We start from the raw sequence: 20,696 nt of genomic DNA on the forward strand, positions 1-20,696 counted from the left end.
AAATTATTGCACTTGTATTATAGAAGGGGAAGGCAAAAGATAGGTTAGAGGAAGGAGTTGTTGATAGTTAATTATTCTGTTATACTTTTAAGAAATAAAGTTGTTTAATTTTTACTTTGACTCGTTCTTGGCATCTTGAAATTTCACAAATTACTGCACAGGATAAATCTTTTGTGTTGGTTTAAATTTTAAGCAGGAGGGTTTACCCCGTGCTGTAACTGTTTCGGGGCTCATCGTTGGGATTTGAACTGCTTAGGTTTGGTGATGTGAAAATCCTAGCAGATTTAAACATCTGCAGGCTAGATCTTTACATAAATTGTCTCATCTATATTTAACTTAATTTCAGTAACTTGTGGTTGATTTAAATTAAAAGTGAGAGAAATGGCTCTTAAAATTGCTAAAGAGGTTCTGGGATTTGAAGATGATGCTCAATTTTGCCAAGAAAGTTTTAGACTGAAAGAAAAAGGTCTTGTGTTTAGAATGAGCAAGTAAAGTTAGATTTGGGTTTAACCAAGGACAAGAGTAAAGCTGAAATTGTAAGGGAATTACTCAAAGACTTGGGTGTATCAGAGAAACAGACAAGTGCAGTTATTGAGGAAGATGGAGTTGGAAGAGAGAGACACACAGACAGACAGAGAGAGAGAGAGAGAGAGAGACAGACAGACAGACAGACACTGTGTGAGAGAGAGAGAGAGACACAGACAGACCTTGGCCGAGCGAAGGGAGAGAGGATGTGCACCTGAGACGTTGCGACCTCGTCAGCAAAGTCAAGATAACAGAATGGAGACTAAAAGAGAAGATCGTGATATGTATAAGTATGTCAAAACTCTGCCACATTTTGATATGAAGGATGTTGAAGCTGCCTTTATTTCATTTGAAAAATAGGCTTGGCAGATGGAGTGGTCTGAGGATTTAAGGTTAATGCTATTTCAGACTAAGTGAGGTATTTCTTGCACTGTCAGATGAGGTGTCAAGACATTATGAAGTGGTTAAACAGGCTCTAATTAAGTTAAGTTCGATTCATTACAGTATGCAAACAGGCCCAACAAGCCCATACCTACCCTCTGAAGAGTAACCCACCCAGACCCATTCCCCTATCCTATATTTACCTCCTGACTAATGTACCTTTCACTATGGGCAATTTAGCACAGTCAGTACACCCTGACCTGCACATCTTTGGATTGTGGTAGGAAACCGGTGCTCCCGGAGGAAATGCATGCAGACACAGGGAGTATGTGCAAACTCCACACAAACAGTTGCTTGAGGCGGGAATTGAACCCGGGTCCCTGGCACTGTGAGGCAGCAACGCTAACCACTGTGCCACTGTGCCACCTTAGTGATTATAGTTAAAAACCTCGATCCCGAGTTTAATGGGATGAAATTGTTTGTGAGAGATTTAGCTAGATTTTTCAATTAGAAAATAGCTACCTGAGTGAAGTCTTAATTAGGTGCTTATGAATTGGTACCAGAAGCATACAGGCAGCGGTTCAGAAACACTAAGAAGGAACCAGCTCAGATTTATGTTGAGATCAAAAGAATTAAAGATAGTCATTTTGATAGATGTGTGCGTGCTTTGAAAACAGGTTTTAGAGGCTTTTGAGGCTCAGATGATTCTGCTAGAGGAGTTTTAAAAACTCTCTCTTCCAGAGATGGTAAGAATTCATGTGGAGAAACAAAGTTCAGGAAGTGAGAAGGGCAGCAGAATTAGCAGATGAGTACATCTTGGTGCATAAGACAAGTTTCCAGCCAGAAGATTATCCTGTGAGGGCTAGAAGTTGGAAGAAGGGGAGATCCTACACTACGAAACCAAGAGTAGACAGCTCTAGTAAGAATTCCACACTGGATAAAAAAGAAACCCAAGAGCGTGGAAATGAGGTGAAAAGCCTCTGATGTTTTCACTGTGGTAAAGTGGGGGACACAGTCACAGTGCTGGTTGTTAAAGGTGCTGTGGTAAAAGAAGTGAAGTCAGTGACATTAGTGAAGGCAGTAGAGCAGACCCCAAGAAGAGCCAAAGAGTTGGGTATAGAGTTAGTATCTGATTGCTACAAAGAATTCACCACTGGGTAAAGTTTACTCAAAATATGGGGTGGGGGGAGGGAGAGGGAGGACAAGACCTTGTAACTTTGAGAGATAATAAGGGATGCGGTAATTTGTGGAAAAGATGGAAAGAAATTTAACATTCTCCGATGTAAGATCAGGTTGGAGTGCCAATTCAAGACTGGGGAGGTTACAGTGGGAATGATTGACAGAGTATCAGTTCCAGGAGTTATATGGGAAAAAGTTATGGTCAACTTGGATTAAAGTTATCTATATGTTAGGTTAATGGGTTTAAAGAATAGGAAAAGAAAGAAGCCATCTTTTCATTGATGGTTCTTTTTTAAACGGGAGGTGTTATGAAGATGAGGGTGTACTGTACCTTTTTTTTTAAAGAGTTAAAAGCAAGCAGAACTACCTGACAGCACCAAGTGTTCTGAATAAGGTAACAATATAATACTTTGTTAAAAGCTAGATTAGCTGGGTTGCCTGGAAATGACAAAACAGATTTGAATTAGGCCAAATAACTTAAATTATATCCCAAAAAATATCAAACTCCAATCCAGTTTGAATTTAGCATGTTGACAATTTTAAAAGCCACTGACACAATCCGATGCTGTGGGGGTATAACACCAGGGAAAACTTGGTGTGAGGAGAACTGTCAAGCCAATGGCATCTGCAGACTGCCCAGAAAGTAGCTCTCCTAAACGTACCTTTATCGATCAGTAACCTGTGAAGCAGAAATTTCTAAGAAGAAAAACAGATTAGATGTCTGTCTGTATTGTCCCATTCTCCCCCTCAGTCGAAGCAACTACACTGCTTGTAGTTTTACATCTTCATCTTTATTGCGGGCCTTGAAGGGAGAGAGAATGATCGCCCATGTGCACAGAGACATGAGTTCTGTCTTCTCTCTCGAACAGCAGTTTCTGAATGAATTATATAATCACTTTACAGGGAGGAGCACCCAGGTAAGGCAACATACATATTGATTGGGTGACTGTTACAATCAGCAAGTGTCAATAGTAAAGGTTAAGCCATCTGCTATTGCACAAGGAATGTTCTTAACATTAACTAGCTCTACGTAATGAATGCTTTTCCACCTCGTTAACCTATTACCCTTGCCTCCAGCACCCCATTGTTAACGGCAAGTTCTTATCTAATCTGAATCATGCTCAGCTGAACATCTTGTTTTACGAAACTCAGAACTTAACTCTTCCCTTAGCTGCTTATAGCCTACACACATTCTCAGGTAGGTTTTGAAAAGTTGAATTTTGGCAAATCAACTCTTTCCCCCTGATTATTGGACTTGTATTGTAGAAGGGGGAGGTAAAAGGCAGGTTAGAGGAAGGAGTTGTAAATAGTTAGCTAATTATTCTGTTATACTTTTAGGAAATAAAGATGTTACTTTTACTTCAACTAGTTCTTGCTTGAATTTTCAGATTACTGCACGGGATAAATCTTGTGTTGCTGGTTTAAATGAAGCAGGAGGGTTTACCCCATGTCATAACATGGGGCGGGTGGACGGTTTTGAGCGGTACACTCGGGACTGTTGTTGGGGAGGGTTTGAGCGGTGCATTCGGAATTGTTGTTGGGAGGAGGGACAAGTTTGAACGGTGCACCCGGGTTTGTGGGCTGGGCTGGTGGGACGGGTTTGAGCAGTTCACTTGGGACTGTGGGCGGGGGGAAAAAAGCAAAAAAGCAAAAAACAAGTGGACACTGCTGCCTCACAGCGCCAGAGACCCGGGTTCAATTCCTGCCTCAGGCAACTGTCTGTGTGGAGTTTGCACATTCTCCCCGTATCAGTGTAGGTTTGCTCCGGTTTCCTCCCACAATCCAAAAATGTCCAGGTTAGGTGAATTGGTCATGCTAAATTGCCCGTAGTGTTAGGTGAAGGGTAAATGTAGAGGAATGGGTCTGGGTGGGTTGCTCTTCGTAGGGTTGATATGGACTTGTTGGGCTGGAGGGCCTGTTTCCACACTGTAGGGAATCTTTTTAAAAAAAAATGAAAGAAGACTGGACCAGCCAGGACTAAATTCAGTGGAGTTTGGAAGGAGAAGGTGGAATTTCATAGAAATCTTTGAAACTCTGATAGGACGAGAAAGGTAGATACACGAAGGATGCTCCGAATGAGAAGACCAGAACCAGGGGTGAGGGTTTAAGGATATGGAGTAAAGTGTTTAGTACCAAGGTGAGCAGAAATTTCTTCAGTCAGTGAATCCATGGAATTTCACAAACAAAGCAATTGAGACTAAAGCATTGATTTCAAGCAGGAGTTGGATGTAGCACTTTTTTGATTAAAGGAATCCAAGGATGTAATAGGAACGGTGTTGAGTTGGATGATCAGCCATGATCAAAATAAATGCCAGAGCAGGCTCAGCGGGTTAAATGGCCTCCTATTTTGTTTTTGTTCAATTTTCTGCCTCTTGGTTTCAGTCTGCCTTTCTAGAATTGTAATACAGTTCACCTTGTTCACTCTTTGCGTTACATCTACTTAGACAGCTAGCAGATCATATTTTCAGTTTAAAGCAAAATATTGTGAATTCAAGAAATCTGAAATGAAAATCACATGCATGGGAATCTCAACAAGTTGGACCGCATCTATTGGAGAGAATTAATGTTGCAGGTTCAGTGTGATTTCTCTTCAGAATGCATGTTTAGAAGACTCTTGATAAGACCAACACTTTCTTCCAACACTTTCTAAGATTTATCTATTGAAGGGAGACTTGCAAGTGCTATTAACATAAAGATCTAAAGACAGCTTGTTTTTGTGACTGAAAAATCAGGCCTATTATCCCCAGTGAGTAAGGTAACATCATCTGTGTTCTCTTTCAAATTCTTTTGTAATCTAAAATCCTTGATCAGGACCACCTTCAGCATTCAATTTCGGTTAAATATTTTTTTGATCAAGCCTTCACAGACCCAGAATTCCCTCATAATTATCCACTCAAATGTAAGGGGAACTGTTAATAATTATACATTTGAGATAGTTATGTCTTGCCAAGGAAGCTCCTCTCTTCAAACTAGACACAAGCAGTCTTTGAAAATTATTCCCAGAGCCAGGTGGATTCTTGTGGATTCAACTGGTATATGAACCAGTCTATACTCTTAAAGAATCATGAGATCTCTTGAAATATCAAAGGATAATCAGAAACTTATTTCATGGCTTCCCTTGAGATGTGAATAATGTTTCCTACCTTTCCAAAACCTGACTGACTGACTATCTAGCCAAACTAATGGCTGAAACAGTGAAAGTTAATTACTTCAACCGAAAGGCCATGTGTCTGCTAACACAATACCAATTTGGAACTGTGAATAGCAGCTTAGATTAGATTAGATTCCCTACAGAGTGGAAGCAGATCCTTCGACCCAACAAGTCCACACCGACCCTCCGAAGACCAACCCACCCCCTCTGTGACTAATGCACCTAACACAATGGGCAATTTAGCATGGCAATTCACCTGATTGGCATATCTTTGGACTGTGGGAGGAAACTGGAGCACCCAGAGGAAACCCACGCAGACACAGGGAGAATGTGCAAATTCCACACAGACAGTTGTCCAAGGCTGGAATTGAACCTGGGACCCTGGTGCTGTGAGGCAGCAGTGCTAACCACTGAGCCATTGTGCTGCCCCAAAGAGCTGCAATTAGTTTTGAACTGGATAAAAGCTTGTTCACTTTTAACCATTTTCAGAATTTTCTGAACAGTGAGTGGACTGTCTTTTTTTTAAAAAAAAACTATTTCTCTGAAAATGTGGTAGCCATCACTGCTGTACTGAGCCAACTACCAAAAGCCATAACCTACAGTGCATAAAAGTGAGACAAAAGAACCTTCATTCACGTCTCAGATTTGCTTCAGTCCATCCACAGGAGCAACCTCCAACAATTTCCCCCATAGCTCATCACCGATTGCTGAATCTGACTTCAAGTTTTTAATTCTTCTGCATTAGAAACAGAATCTTCGATGAAAGACTGATATCATTTTCATTTTAATGCACAATGTTTGTACTTTAAATTTGCCTATTTTTTAGCTAATATATTTATCGTGACACCATTATGTATTACAATTATCTAAGCAAGCAAGGTCTAAAGGCTTGTTGAATCAACAGCACAGGCCTGTGAGTAGCATACCTCCGGGGTTGGTGCTGGGCCCATTGCTGTTTATCTGTATCAATGATTTGGATGAGAATGTATAAGGTATGATTAAGTTTGCAGATGACACTAAAATATGTGGTGTCGTGGACAGTGAGGAAGGTTCTCAGAAATGTCAGCAGGATCTTGATCAGCTGGGGAAATGAGCTGAGAAATGGCAAATGGAGTCTAATTTAGATAATTGTGAAGTGTTGCATTTTTGGAAAGTCAACTCAATGGTTCCATGGTGGGGCCTTAAAGAGTATAGTGGAACAGAGGGACCTTGGAGTTCAGGTGCACAGTTCTCTGAAAGTGGAGTAACAGGTAGGGAAGAAGGCTTTTGGCACACTGGCCTTTATCAGTCAGGATATGGAGTACAGAAGTTGAGAAGTTCTGTTGCAATTGTACAGGATGCTGGTGAGGCTGCACTTGGAGTACTGTATTCAGCTTTGGTCACCTTCCTATAGGAAGGATGTTATTAAATTGGAAAGAAATTTACAAGGATGTTGCCTGGATGCAAGGGTCTGAGTTATAGGGAGAAGGTAGTCAAGTTAGGACTTTGTTCCTTTAGAACATAGGAGACTGAGGGGGGAAATCTTACAGAAGTGTATAAGATCCTGAGAGGCAGAATAGGGTGTATATACTCAGTATTTGTCCTATGGTTGGGCAATTGAGGACGATAAGGCATCAGTTTAAGGTTAGAGGAGAAAGTATAAAAGGGAACCTGAGGGATAACGTATTTACACCGAGGATGGTACACCTATGGAATGAATTGCCAGCAGAAGTGGTTGAGGTGCGTGCATTAACAACATTTGAAAGGCTTTTCGACAAATACATAGATCGGAAAGGTTTAGAAGGATTTGGGCCAAGTGCAGGGAAATGGGGTCATGGATGGACATTTGGGAACAGACCAGTTTGAGCTGAAGGGCCTGTCTTGGTGATGCAGGAGTCTCACTCTAAGCGCAGCTTTTTGAATTGGAACTGTCCAACCAATAGGGCATACAAACTTAGTTCATAGTCCACTCTGTGGACATGCCTGCTGTGTAATTGAGATCTGTCAATAGATTTGTTCTGTCTGTAACAGGACACATACAACTGTACACACTCCTCCATACAATTAACAGCTGTAAAAAAAAATTTTGGTACTTTTTTCCTATTGTGTAAACACCATTCAGAGTACCTTTTTTTAATGGATTTTCTTTTTATTCCTACAATTGAATAAAGTTTGTTTTAAGATCTCTGTTCTGTTTGTTTGCACCATTCAGGATCTTTGCAATAAATGTATTATCTTCCTTTTGTCTTAAAATGTCTTTTTCCCCACATTGATCCACATTTGAATTAATCTGCCACTGCTTAGCTGAAGCACCTTTTTCCATCTTTTGAGTTCTCTTTTTTTTTTTCCCAAATCTTTTCCCACAAGTTTCAATATTATCCCAATCCATCAAAGAACCTCCATTTTCTAGGTTTTGGGTTAAAAGTCCCATTCTGTCGTGTAAACTGTGAAAACAGGGCTGGTATGTCCAGTGCAATACTGCTGGATCAGTGCCACTGTTAGACTATCGTCTTTCAGCTGAGATGCTGAACCGAGGCTTTGTCTGCTTGTTTGAATGCCAAAAATTCTTTGGCATTGTTTCAAAGAATAACAGGAAAGTTATCCTGGAAAATATTTACCTCTTAATCAGCAGCACGCAAAATAAACACCTGTAACAAGTAAAACCTTTTTTTGAATAAATTGACTTATGTTTTCTGCATTGTAACTGACTGTGTAGAGTAAAAATACATCATTGGTTGTCAAGCACTCTGACATAATGCCTCCCTGGCTAGATAAATGCAATGTTTGTATACTTTATGCGCAATTCAAAGAGGATCTAGCATTGTTCCCTGAGTAACTCCAGAATAAACTTCTCTCCGATGTTAGCAATACTGATGAATGTTGGTTGTATTAAGAGTGTTGGCAGCACAGTGGCGAGAGCGAGGAAAAACAATTTAACATTTCATGTCTGCTATGACTTCAGTACTCTCTATTGTCAGCAAGAATCATCAAACTCAATTTTAACACGACTAATCTTTACATAGATGCTAACAGACCTACTGAATTTTTCCGCCCTTACGGCAGATGCTGACAATCTGAAATAAAAACAGTATCTTATTTTTATCAAATGAACCTTGTATCTGTTTTTTCGTGTCCCATATACCCAAATTTCATGATTATTCTTTGTCATTCAGGATATTGACCATTTTCTGAAATTCCAAAAGTGGTTGTATTCCTCTATCAATTTAGCTACATTGTCAAAACATTTAGATTAATTGAGCATAAATTTAGATTAATTGACAGTCTGCCCTCTAAGGCATATGTTCTGAATTGTTATCTTTTTTCCAAATTTCTTAGCTGAAATAACTGAATCCATAATTAATGTATAGTCAAGCTGTTAATAGGTAGAATGATCACTAAACCATTAAGCAATTCTCCGTCAGCCAAGTCCTCATTGGTTAAATATGATGGGCAGAATTTTGCTATCTGTGATGCCATTTTAATTGACTAGAGGGCATGCTGTCATTGTCCAGTAACCTATTCCACTGAGTTCTACTTTTAAAATGTGGTGGTGGCGGCGGTGGTATTGGTATTATTTATTATTCAGTTATATCTTTGCATATCGTCCTGTTTCTGTCATCTATTAAACCCAGTCCTACACCAGGTGGACGTCTTGGTTCAAGTGACTGCTTTTCCAGCCAGCACACGGAGGGGAATGAATGGCAACTGTGTCCAGTTAGCAGCCTTGCCAGCAACATTACTATTCTGATTTTATAAACGTTTAAATGCTCACCCTCTAAAAGGCATTTCTTCCTTAGTTTTATACTTTTTTATTGAACATTAAGTTATTTTCATTAAAGAAGAATCACGATTATCTGAAGGACATGGGTGGGTAGTATTTCATTCGGTTAATTGAATTCCGGATAGTGTAGTTTAGCCAAGCTTTGTGACCTTGCAATCTTGCTGGATAATTTGGTATTCACATAATTGAATGCTGGATAATCAAGGTTCCTCTGTATGCTAGTTGTTCATGTTAACAGTGGAATATTACCATGTTAATAGGGTAATTATTGAAATTGCTGATACGCCATGCACTGACAGGATGGAGCCAACTTCACTTGAGGAATACACTCAGAAATTTGAGTAAGCAAGCAAGATGAAATTTTTTTGAATAATAGTTCTCTTTTTGACACTTGTTTACCATAGTGGCTTTGACAGACTCTAGACTTTTAGATTAGCAGTGTAGTATTATTGAATTATTTAGACTATGGTTTATACTCTATCAATTATGGTATAATTTGGCTGAAGGCATAACCTGAAAGTGTGTTGCTGGAAAAGCGCAGCAGGTCAGGCAGCATCCAAGGAGCAGGAGAATCGACGTTTCGGGCATGAGCCCTTCTTCAGGAATCCTGAAGAAGGGCTCATGCCCGAAACGTCGATTCTCCTGCTCCTTGGATGCTGCCTGGCCTGCTGCGCTTTTCCAGTAACACATTTTCAGCTCTGATCTCCAGCATCTGCAGTCCTCACTTTCTCCCTGAAGGCATAACCTGATTGGAATACATTTTTAGTGTCTGAACATTCATTATTTGTGTATGCTTGTGTGTGGAAAAAGATTTGGATATAATATTCAACTGAACTTTATTTACCCTTGTTCCTAATCCTGGAACTCAGTTGCAGGATCCCTACTACTTTTGGCTAAGAACAGTTAATGCTGTGGAGACAATTATGTATTGTTTTTGAATTGTTTGTGAATTGGGTAGGAATGTATATGAATGCTTTTGTTTCCTGGCAACATTAATACATAACGTGATTGCACCAACCTGACTACCAGACTTCACAACAATCCATTCAGAATAATGAAGTGTCTTTTCTTGATTAAAACAGATGCAAACTGGTAATGCAGACAGGATTTGTGGATAATTTAATCAAATCCATTCAGCATGGCTTTGATTTAGATTTAGCAGTTGTGAATTTCCATTTTGAATGAAATTGCAAGGAATCATTCGACATCAGTTCAATACTGACAACTTCAAGTGTGCTGCTGATATTAAGGGTATGTAATCTGAATTTCCTGGAAGGAATGAGCATTGTGAACTAGCTAAGGTTTCGATGTACGTTTACTGAATGTTTGCTTGCTTGCAGGCTTATTGTTGGGGAATTTAATTTAGTGTAATAGAGTGGAGAGCTGGGGCATGCTTTAGCTGCTCAGGATCTGAAGGGTGCAATTTTATTAAAATTTTATCATTTTTGAGCTGCTCAAGTATAATGCTAATGTCAACTTGTGTTGTGAAGACCTTGTTCTTCAGGCTGATCAATAATTGTATTTCAACATCTGAAAATTTGAGGAACTGTATTTGCAGCATTCAAAATAATTTAATACAAAAGAAAAAAACATTGCTGTGGATTTTGCAAATCTGAAATAAAAGTGCAATGCAGATCAAACACCATCTATGGAGAGAGAGTTAATGGTTCAGGTTAGTGACCTCAATCAGAAATGGAAAAAGTTAGGATAAATAATAGTCTTTCAGCAAGTGAAAAGTAGAAATGTGGGAAGCTGTTCAATTGGAAAAGTCTGACAGGATGGGGGGCAGGGAAAGTTAAATTCTGCAAGGTTCATAGTATAACACCAAAAGTCTAAATCCCTTTTGGGGCTCGGACCTTCATCTTCACAGTCCAGGGTTCCGAAGAAGCTCAAGAAACGGTATTTCCATCAAGTGGGCACTTGCAACATTTGTGTACTAAACATAGAGACCAGCAATATCAGATGACCACCTCCACCAATATTCTGTTTCAATTTTCATGGCTGGTTTTGATTTTAATCTTTCTCTCTTTTCTACACTTTTCTATTTGCCAATGACAGCAATTCATAATTCTGCAATTTACACCTATTGTTTAATGAGTGCTTTTGTCACGTGTGCTGCAATTTATATGTAATGTCTGCTTCATAAGAGTGATGCAAAACTGAAGTTATCTAATGTGGAGCTGAAATTCTTGTTTTGAGGACGACTCAATGCACCATTCTCTGATTGCAGATATTTTCTAATTAATCTGTTTTTAGATCTTATGACATGCCGCAAACTGGGTCAGATTTGAGCTTTATGGTCCAGCTTACAAACACTGTACCACAAGAGTCCTCTGCTGACCATGTAATCGTGGCAGTTTACAAAGTTGTGGTCGTTCATTTGTTCCATTCTATTGTTGTTGGGCAAAAGTACAATAGCTTTAGCCTGAGCTTAAACATAGTTTTTCATGTATTTCTTTTCTTTAAGAAGAGTGTTCTACTACCGTTTTCTGTATTGTTTCTCTGCTGCAATTGAGCGTGGAGATTAACTTCAATGGAAAATTTTCATAGTTATGAATTTCAGTAACTTTATTTTGGATGTTATGGTCAAATGACAAGCAATTGGCCCTGGTTTTATTTTTATTCTCCTGCTCCGAGGTTGACTACAGGTCAATGTTTTTTTAAAAACAACTTGCCAATTTTAATTAATGTTAATTATTTAAATGCTGTGGCTAAGACACACAGGTGTTCTTGTACGTTTCTTTTTTTAAAAAAAATGGCAGCTTAGCACTTAATATTTAAAAGTATTAAAAGTGGAATCATGGGTTGGTGATTCAAATATTTCCTAATTGGGTTCTTAGATCTTTCTAGATCCTGTATCAAGGTGATTTAAAGTTGATTCCAGAAAATGGAAATCATCTGAGTATCAGCTGCTGGTTTGATTTTTATTTAAGATGCTGCCTCTGATCTGTGGCTGATTAAGCAACAGGCAAGGTACAAGCTTGCAGGCTGACAGGAGAGTGTATCCATATGGTTGCTTTTCCACTATCTTTTGACTGCCTAGAGAAAGAAATTCTGTAAACATAAAATTGGCTTGCTTATGATCTCGTCTGAAATTGACCAGCTGGCAGAATGAAGATCTGAGCAAGCTGATTTGAAACCTGCTGTTTAAAAATGAACAGATTATGGCGGGTGGGATTCTGGTCTTAGGTAGGGTCTGCTGTCCAGAACGATAGCATCAAATGGCCTGTTCCACACTGAATCATGCAGGAGAGAAGAGGGCCTTTTTTCGCCAATTATGTCTGTACTGCCAAAAGTATACAACTGCCCAAGCTAGTCTGACTTTACTGCATTTGACCTATAGCCTTGAATGTTATGATACCTGAAGTGCTCATCCAAGGACCTGTTTAAAGGTTGTGGTTACCTGCCTCAACTATTCTCTTGGGCAGTGCATTCTCGACCCCCATCACTGTCTGTGTGAAAGATTTTCCTCAAATCCCCTGTAAACCTGCCTTTCACTTTTTTTAAAAAAAAAATTATGCTCCTTTGTCATTGAACTTTCAACTAAGGAGAGCAACTGCTTTCCACCCATCCTGTCCATGCCCTTTGTAATCTTATACATCTGTCAGGTCCCTTCCACCACCTGAACCTTCCCTGCTCTGAAGCAGCCAACCCAAGCTTATCCAGCCTCTCTCCATCGCGGAAACATTCCATCCCAAGCAACATCCTGGTGAATCTCCTTTGCACCCCCTCTAGTGTTATCAAATCTTACCTACAACGTGGCAACCAAAAATGTGTACAGTAGTCCAACTGTGATCTTGCCAAAATTCTAGACCACTGCAATGTGATCTTCCTACTCTTGTAATCGATACTACAACTGCTACGTGTCCTGTATACCACCATAACTAACTATCCTAGTAACTACCTTCAGGGATCTGACAGCGAGCACCCAGAGCTTCCTAGTATCTTGCCATTCATTCAGTGCTCTTGTTTTGTTCCTTCTTCCAAAGTACAACAACTCACATTTATTAGGGAAAATTTCATCTGCCATTGATCTGTCCACCTTGTCCCGTTTACCTACTTCAGTCGAAGCAAAACGCTCAGAAACCGGATGGCATTGCCTTCTTCCTCTTTATTCCAGGCCCTGGAGAGCGAGAACAATTGCCCATGTGCACAGAGACATGAGTTCACTCTTTCTCGAACAGCAGTTTCTTAATGAATTATATAGTCATTTTACAGGGAGAAGCATCCAGATAAGGGAATATGACATATTATAACAGTCAGCTGATCAATCAGCGAGTGTCAATAGTAAAGGTTAAGGCTATTACACAATGAATAACTGGCTTCGCATGATGAATACTTTGAGCTTGTTAAACTGACCTTAGATACTGAATGCAACCTCATCTTGTTCAATGGCTCTACATAGTGACTGCTTTTCCACGTTGTTAACCCATTACTCTTGCCTGCAGCACCTCATTGTTAACTGTAAGTTCTTATGCTGAACCACTTGAATCACAAAACTCAGAACTTCACTCTTTCCCTGCCTGCATATATCCTATACACATTCTTAATCTGTCCAAACTGTCTATATCATCTTGTAACCTAACACCTTCCTCCTCACTATCAACCAGCCAGCCAACCTTTGTCATCCATGAATTTCATTCTCATCCCTTCAATATTCTCTCTATGCCATTTATCAATAACAAAACAAGGGACCTAGCACTGATTCCAGTGGTATGCCACTGAATGCTGGGTTCCAATCTCTCAAACAATCTTTTACCACCATCTTTTGTCTCCTGTCACTATGGCAACTTTGGATCCAACTTGCCAATTTTCCCTGGATTCCATGAGCTTTTATCTTCTTTCTGTCAGACTTTATCAAAGGCCTTGCTGAAATCATATAAACAACATCAACTATTCTACCCTCATGCCAACACTTCATTTCATCAAAATTCCATGAGGTTTGTTAGCCATGACTTCCCTCTGACAATCCATGCTGACTGTCCCTGATCAAACCTTGCTTCTCTCTAAATAATTTATTTTCTCCAAGCTGACTAATATACAGGGATCTATGTGGATTTGTCTTTGCTTTGTGAAGGAACTAATCTAAAGGCAAATGCTTTTTTTAATTAAAAAAAAATGTGCAGATGTTGAAAATTCAAAACAAAAAGATTATTGGAGACACTAAGTAGATCTGACAACAACTGTGGAGAGAAAGCAGAGTTCCTGTTTGAAAGCAGTGACCCTGCTGCAGAATGTGTTTTCTTTTAACTTCTGTGTCTGATACAGATCACAAAATCTAGGCCATTTAACTCCTTCATCTAAAGGAGAAAACTTGATGCACAATCCAGAGTACAATCCCATTGGATGGTTGGTGTTGGTTCTTCCCTCCAGCGAAGTCTCCTGAGACTGTCCAGATCCCAGACATTTAGGCTTTCATCTTTCCTCCAGATACCTGTCTGAGATCTAGAGAAGGTAACATTGGTTCAGCAAGCTTGCACCTGCTTGTACCATACCTTGCAATGTGTGATAAACTAAGAAAATGCTTGGAAGCTGAAATATAAGGACACTAGCCTGGAGTGAACTAGGAAGTTTGCTGTACTGCTAATGTAGGAGAATGTGAGGACTGCAGATGCTGGAGATCAGAGCTTAAAAATGTGTTGCTGGAAAAGCGCAGCAGGTCAGGCAGCATCAAAGGAACAGGAGAATCGATGTTTCGGGCATAAGCTTATGTCGATTCTCCTGTTCCTTTGCTGCCTGACCTGCGCTTTTCCAGCGACACATTTTTATGTACTGCTAATGTACACAGGACAGCTGATTGTGAGTTACACAAGCTTGGTGTTGACATTCACTCTACAAGCAACTAGATTGGGCAAAACTGACTCAATTCAAAAGGCCAATTATTTCTTCTGGCATGACTAGAGTATTGAGACTGCCATGAGTACGGTGTCAGCTTCATAGTAAGGAACAATGTACCATCAACTGAGTCACCAAAGTTGACTGCAGGGTGCTTCATTACATTGCAGCTGTCATTTGATGGAAGTGCAATCAACTTAGATTGCCACCAGCTCTCTTTTTTATGCTGGTGTCTTCGAGCATTCCTGTGACTCCCCAGTTGCCACTGTGGCATGAAAAAGACAGGTTTTTTTAACTTTATTGCTCCTTTACCATTCTAGTTTGAGTACCAGTAAAAGAGTACCTTTCAAATGGAGACCAAAGTTTTAGTTTTTGCATCCATCAGTAACATGGAATAAGCATATGTGAATAATGTGGCAATGCTCTTTGTCAAAATCTAATCATTTCAGTCGACCTTCTATAAATCTTGTTGACCAGATATCATCAGGAAGGGTTGTGCATGCAGATTTGTGCCACACCATGGCGACTAATGCATTTGCAATTACTCTTGACACACACTTTTCTAATCAGTGACAGGATTTTGCTTCTGTCAAAAGCAATTTAGTCTCTTGTTGCATTGGACTGTAATTAAACCATTTTCTATGAGAATTCCATTATTCAAGTTCAAACTTGTGTATTACCTGTGGCCTGAGTGGCCATATGGGGGAAATTTTACTGCAACGTATTTGAGTGGAGCATATTGAAAAATAGCAGTTGCGTGCATCAGTTCATCCCAAATTCCAATCTGGGATTGCAACCTCTTGAGATTTGAGTACTGCTTAGTTGGGCTGGGTGCAGGAGGTTTCTATTCCACTTCAGTAGCTCAATTGGTAATAATGGGACTCTTAATCACCAAGTCATTTCAAGTTCTCCCTTGGCTAATTTTCTTCTCAATATTAAACTTAATACTTTTTGGTAAAAATCAACAAATCACAATTCTGCATATTAGAATCTCATTTACAAATTGTTGTCATATGCTTCAATCAATTCAGTAGAATGTGTTTCAGTGGAAACAGTTGTTAACTGATCGGTTATATATAGTGTTACAAAGTTTGGTAGAGTACTTGTAGATTGGGAGGCAGGTAGTTAGAAGTTGGGTTTGTAAAATGCTGGGGGGGAAAGCATTGTGTGGTCCCTTTAAAAGATGGTGTGCTTTTTCTGTGCTTAGATGGAAATGGATGTCTGTGAGCAGCAGCTTGAAAGTTTGCAAGTACAAAAAGTACACTAATTGAAATGTGTATCGAAAGGCTGTACAGTAAGCAGGCCAAATAGCAGTTTTTACTAAGACAACACGCAATTGAATTTAGCCAATCAATTTGAACCAGGTACTTAGATACCAAAAACCTATTAAATTTAAGTCTGGTTTTGACAACAGAGGACCAATCCTATTGTAAGAAATATTGATATGTCATCAATGGTATAAAAAGAAGGGGGCAGTTGTACACAGACCTCAGCTAGCTGCCATCCACCAGAGCTAACTGCCTCAGCTCTCAAGAGAATTGCTTGTTCTCTCAGGCTCCGCTGTTTAAGAAAAAGTGCCATCGAAATAACGGTACCAACAACCAACTAGTTAATATTCCTGACCGAAGAATTGATGAAGAAGGCACAGAACATTTCTGAAGTCATGTAACCTGGCTGTAATTTCAAGAGACTAGATTATATTTCTTTTAAAGAGTGGAACTTGTATTAATTGGAACAGCATACCATTAGAATCTTGTTTTGTTTGGGGATAGTTAGAAGGGATTTATTCTGTTTGTTAATAGTTTAGTAAATTTGTTCACTGTTTGATCGATAAATTGTTACTTTGATTTTAAACTGAATGTAAGGAATTGATTTTGATTTAACTACTACAAGTTGGTGAGAAGTAGGTTACACCCCTCTTCACGCTCCTTTTACAGATTATGGGATGAGGTGCTTCTCTTTGGGTGTTTCGGTTTTAGTTCTCAGGAGGGTCAGCCCTCGCTCTAATACAGTAGGAACTTTGCAATTTGTTAACATCTAAAAATACCTAAAAATGCTGAACATTAACTTTTGTTCGCATGTCAAGCCAACTTTTTTTGTTGCTAATTGATGCTTGCTCATACTCTGTGCGATACAGCATGTGCAGGAATTTGTTTCTCCACCTCCCCCACCCTCAATCTGTAATGTTGCAAATAAATACAGTCTAAGTGAGAAAGTTACATCTAATTCTGCAACCTTAATATAACCATGCGGTCATAATTGTTGCCAAAATATTTGTATCTCATTGTGTGAACTTGTTCATATAAATTGTACCAAAAAATTCTATCGTGCTAGGAAGGCCACATCTGGAGATTTGTACACAGTTTGTCTCCTTTCATTAAAAGAGAGTACACATACACTGGGGACAATTTGGATGATTCACTCCATTGACACCTGAAGAGGGACTGGGGTTGTAGAGTATGAAGTTATCTTAAAGGTTGGACAGGCTAAGCTTGAATCTCTTGGAATTTAGAAAAACAAGACCGTGACCTTTATTGATACATAATAACTTGAGACTTCATAGGGTGGATTCCAAGCTAAAAAGGTTTGTTTCTTGTTGTGGAGATGCAAACTCGAGGATATAATTAAAATAAGACAATGCTTATCTTTAAATGTGGTGATTCTTTTTTTTTTTTGGAGGGTTATGAGACATTGGTGTCTCAAACTTGATTTGAATTTTTTTGAGGAAATGACCAAGATGATTGAGGGTAGGGCAGTGGATTTGGTCTATAATGAGTTTTAGCAAGGCTTTTGTCACGGTCCCTCATGGCAGGCTGATACAAAAGTGAAGTAATGTGATATCTATGAACTGGTAAGATTAACGAACTGGCTAAGTTAAAGACAATAGTGATGAGAAAGGGTTTTTCTGACAGACCTTCAGACATTAGTGTTCTGCAGGGATCAGTGCTGGAACGCCCATTGTTTGTAATAATTATGAGGAGGAGAATATAGATAGTCTCATTAGTACATTAGCAGACAACGCCAAGATTGGGGGGAGCTCCGAATAGTAAATAAGTGAGGATGTAGCAGGATATGCGCTGGGGACTTGGATGGAGAAATGGTAGGTGCACTTGAATCCAGACAAATGCAAGCTGATGTATTTTGGGAGATCCAATGCAGGAGGGAAGTGAATAGTTAATGGCAAAGGTCTCAGGAGTGTTTTCCTAAAGGACTTTAGGTGTATAGGTCCACTGTTCCATGAAATTAGCAACACAAGGCGATAAGGTGGTCAAGATGCCAAATGGCATGTTTGTTTTTGGTCAGGGTACAGTATAAAAATTGGCAAGTCATGTTGTAGCTTCATAAACTTTAGTTTGGCCACATTTGAAATTTTGTGTACAGCTCTGGTCACCATACTACCAGAAGAATGGAGGCTTTGGAGGGGATACAGAAAAGTTTTATCTGGAAGTTGCCTAGTCTTAAGGGTATTAGCTATGAGAAGAGATTGGACAAAAGGTTTGTTTTCACATGAACATCTAAGGATGAGGGGTGTTCCGATTATAGTAAACCTCTTTATGAGAGGCATGGATAGATTGGAAAGTTGGTCTTTTTCCCAGGTTGAGATAGCAATGCCATTGACTGTAGGCTTAAGGTAAAAAGGGGAAGACTTTCAAGGAGATGAGAGGCAAATTATTTACCAAGAGGTAGTAAGTAGTTTGAATGTGCTACAAGAGGAGGTGGTAGAAGCAGATATGATTATTTTTAAGAATATGTGAATAGGCAGGGAATAGTCATGAACTGCGTAGAGCCAACAAAATGTTAGGAAGGTGATGTGTCGGGCTTAATGGGCCAAAAGCCCTGTTTCTATGTATACTGTTCTTTAAACAAAAACTAAAAGAACTGCCAATGCTGGAAGTCAAACAGAAGCACAGGTTGCTGAAAAACCTCAGCAGATCTGGCAGCATCTATGGAGAGAAATCAGTGACTGCTTCGGGTCCCGTGACCCTCCTTCAGAACTAACTTCGTTCTGTTCATTGAATATTTTTAAACTGAATGTAGCAGATGAAGTGAGTTAATAGTCATTGAGAGTATTTGGAAATGGCGTTGAGGCTGCAGTCGGATTAGTCACACTGATCATGGCACAGGATTGAGTGGTGCAATAGCCTACTTATTGAATGTTCATTTGCATAGTCCTTCTTCTCTCCCCCTCTTCAGTATTTCCTTGAGCATCCAAACTGACTTGCAAATAATTGCCAGACTGATTTTTGACTGCGAATGTTCAAACATTCCATGTTTTCTTCCCCAAAGTTTGTAATGTTATTTTGTGCAACAAGTAAATCTCTTCAGAAGCTGGATTGCCTAACACTTTGCTTTCCACTTGCATTATTATGGATTTTTTGATTAAGTTAGATGCTTAAATGGTGGTAAAGCAGGAAATGTTGCTGGAATACAAAGCAACACTCCAAGTGCATGGGAGGCGAAGACAATTCTGCACCTAAGAGTTCTTAAATCTCTCTGGTAAAATCACTCCTGCAACAATGGAAGCTGGAGCCAAAACAGCAGAATGGCTCAGAATATTTGTGTTCATCTCCTCTTAATTGTAGGAGGCTTGAAATACAAACTGGAAAAATGTACCTCCTCTAGAGTGTGGTATTGAACGCTACAGTATAGATAAGTTACATTGTTAGAGGTTTGCAAGCAGGTTCCTCGTGACATGTTGGTGATTGCCTTCATTCCTCTGATGATATTGTCTAATCAGTGATGCTTGGAAGTCTGCAGTAAGGTAATTTAGGGTTAGAATGCTAACTGCCAGGAGTGGATCAGATCTAGGTTAAAAGGGAACTATTCCTGTTGGAGGATTAGAAACCAAGGCACCTATTATAATGAAATACGAGGGTTTATAATTTACTGCTTGGACTTCATGTGTGATGCCCTCCATCAAAGCCTGATGTGGAGGATCCATGGGAGAGGTTGCTTTGTGTGACAGGTGGTCTGGTTTCGGGCTGCCCTGATTACATGCTCAGCTGCACATGAGGAAACGTGTATTTTAAAGGATGGACTCCTGAAAAAATCTGAGTTTTCTGTGGTCTAAAACCCACTTGCGTTAGTTGCTTTTCTGGAGGAAGGTGGAGTGAATTTTTGTTTCCATACATATCTTCCAATTGATCACTATCTTCCCAGTTTAAATGGCCCTGATATCGCACCCACGTGCTCATTCTCCTGTTCCCTACACTGATATGTAAAATGTCATGTATTTCACTGTCACCTGCTTTAGACTTTAGACAGAGTTTCGGCAAACTTCACTAGTATGTCTGCCATGTATTGTGTTCACTTCTAAACATTCAGAAGGAGTTACGTTTTAATTGACACAACTTCATTTCTTATGAGAAGGAGGCATTGAACGATTTAGATACTCTCTTGAGCAATAGATGCTTTGGTCTCATGACAAAGCATTCTAAATGCTTTAACCCTGCATAACCTCTCTGTATTTCAAGCTGATCTCATCACTTACCCATTGACTTGCTTGAGTTGAGATTAAGAATGAGATAATATTGTGTAGTGCAAGTGATGAGTAGAGACTGAAATGGTATTTAGTTCCCCCAAGACAGTTAAAAGGATTGAATTCCACTTGCCTTCTAACCTTTCTCCAGATTCAGTCATTCTTAATTGAAGACTCTTCATTTAAAAATCCCCTAACTAGGTGAAATATTTTCTTTGAATATTCACTCCCTGGAATAATAAATTATCAAATACAAAAGCCTTTTTCTTTCCCCCTCTCTGTAAAATACTACCATAATTCAGTTTCATAGACCAGTCACTATCTCAAGGCCCATCATAGATTTTCATTGGCTTTCTTTAATAGGATTTCCAAATTCACTTGGATGC

General features: G+C 39.4%; 2 protein-coding genes across 4 annotated transcripts in view; both read left to right on the plus strand.

Moving 5' to 3' along the window:
* ercc8 (excision repair cross-complementation group 8) overlaps positions 1-20,696 on the plus strand; it is a 116,302-nt gene that overhangs the window by 94,820 nt on the left and 786 nt on the right. The gene's annotated exons all lie outside the window — the stretch shown is intronic.
* The window catches only part of elovl7a (ELOVL fatty acid elongase 7a), a 75,686-nt gene that overhangs the window by 30,387 nt on the left and 24,603 nt on the right, over positions 1-20,696 (plus strand). The window lies entirely within an intron of this gene.

Source organism: Chiloscyllium plagiosum, unplaced genomic scaffold (assembly GCF_037043375.1).
Source record: "Chiloscyllium plagiosum isolate Xiang-an unplaced genomic scaffold, Cpla_swu_hap1 HiC_scaffold_1, whole genome shotgun sequence".
NCBI classification, from domain to species: domain Eukaryota; kingdom Metazoa; phylum Chordata; class Chondrichthyes; order Orectolobiformes; family Hemiscylliidae; genus Chiloscyllium; species Chiloscyllium plagiosum.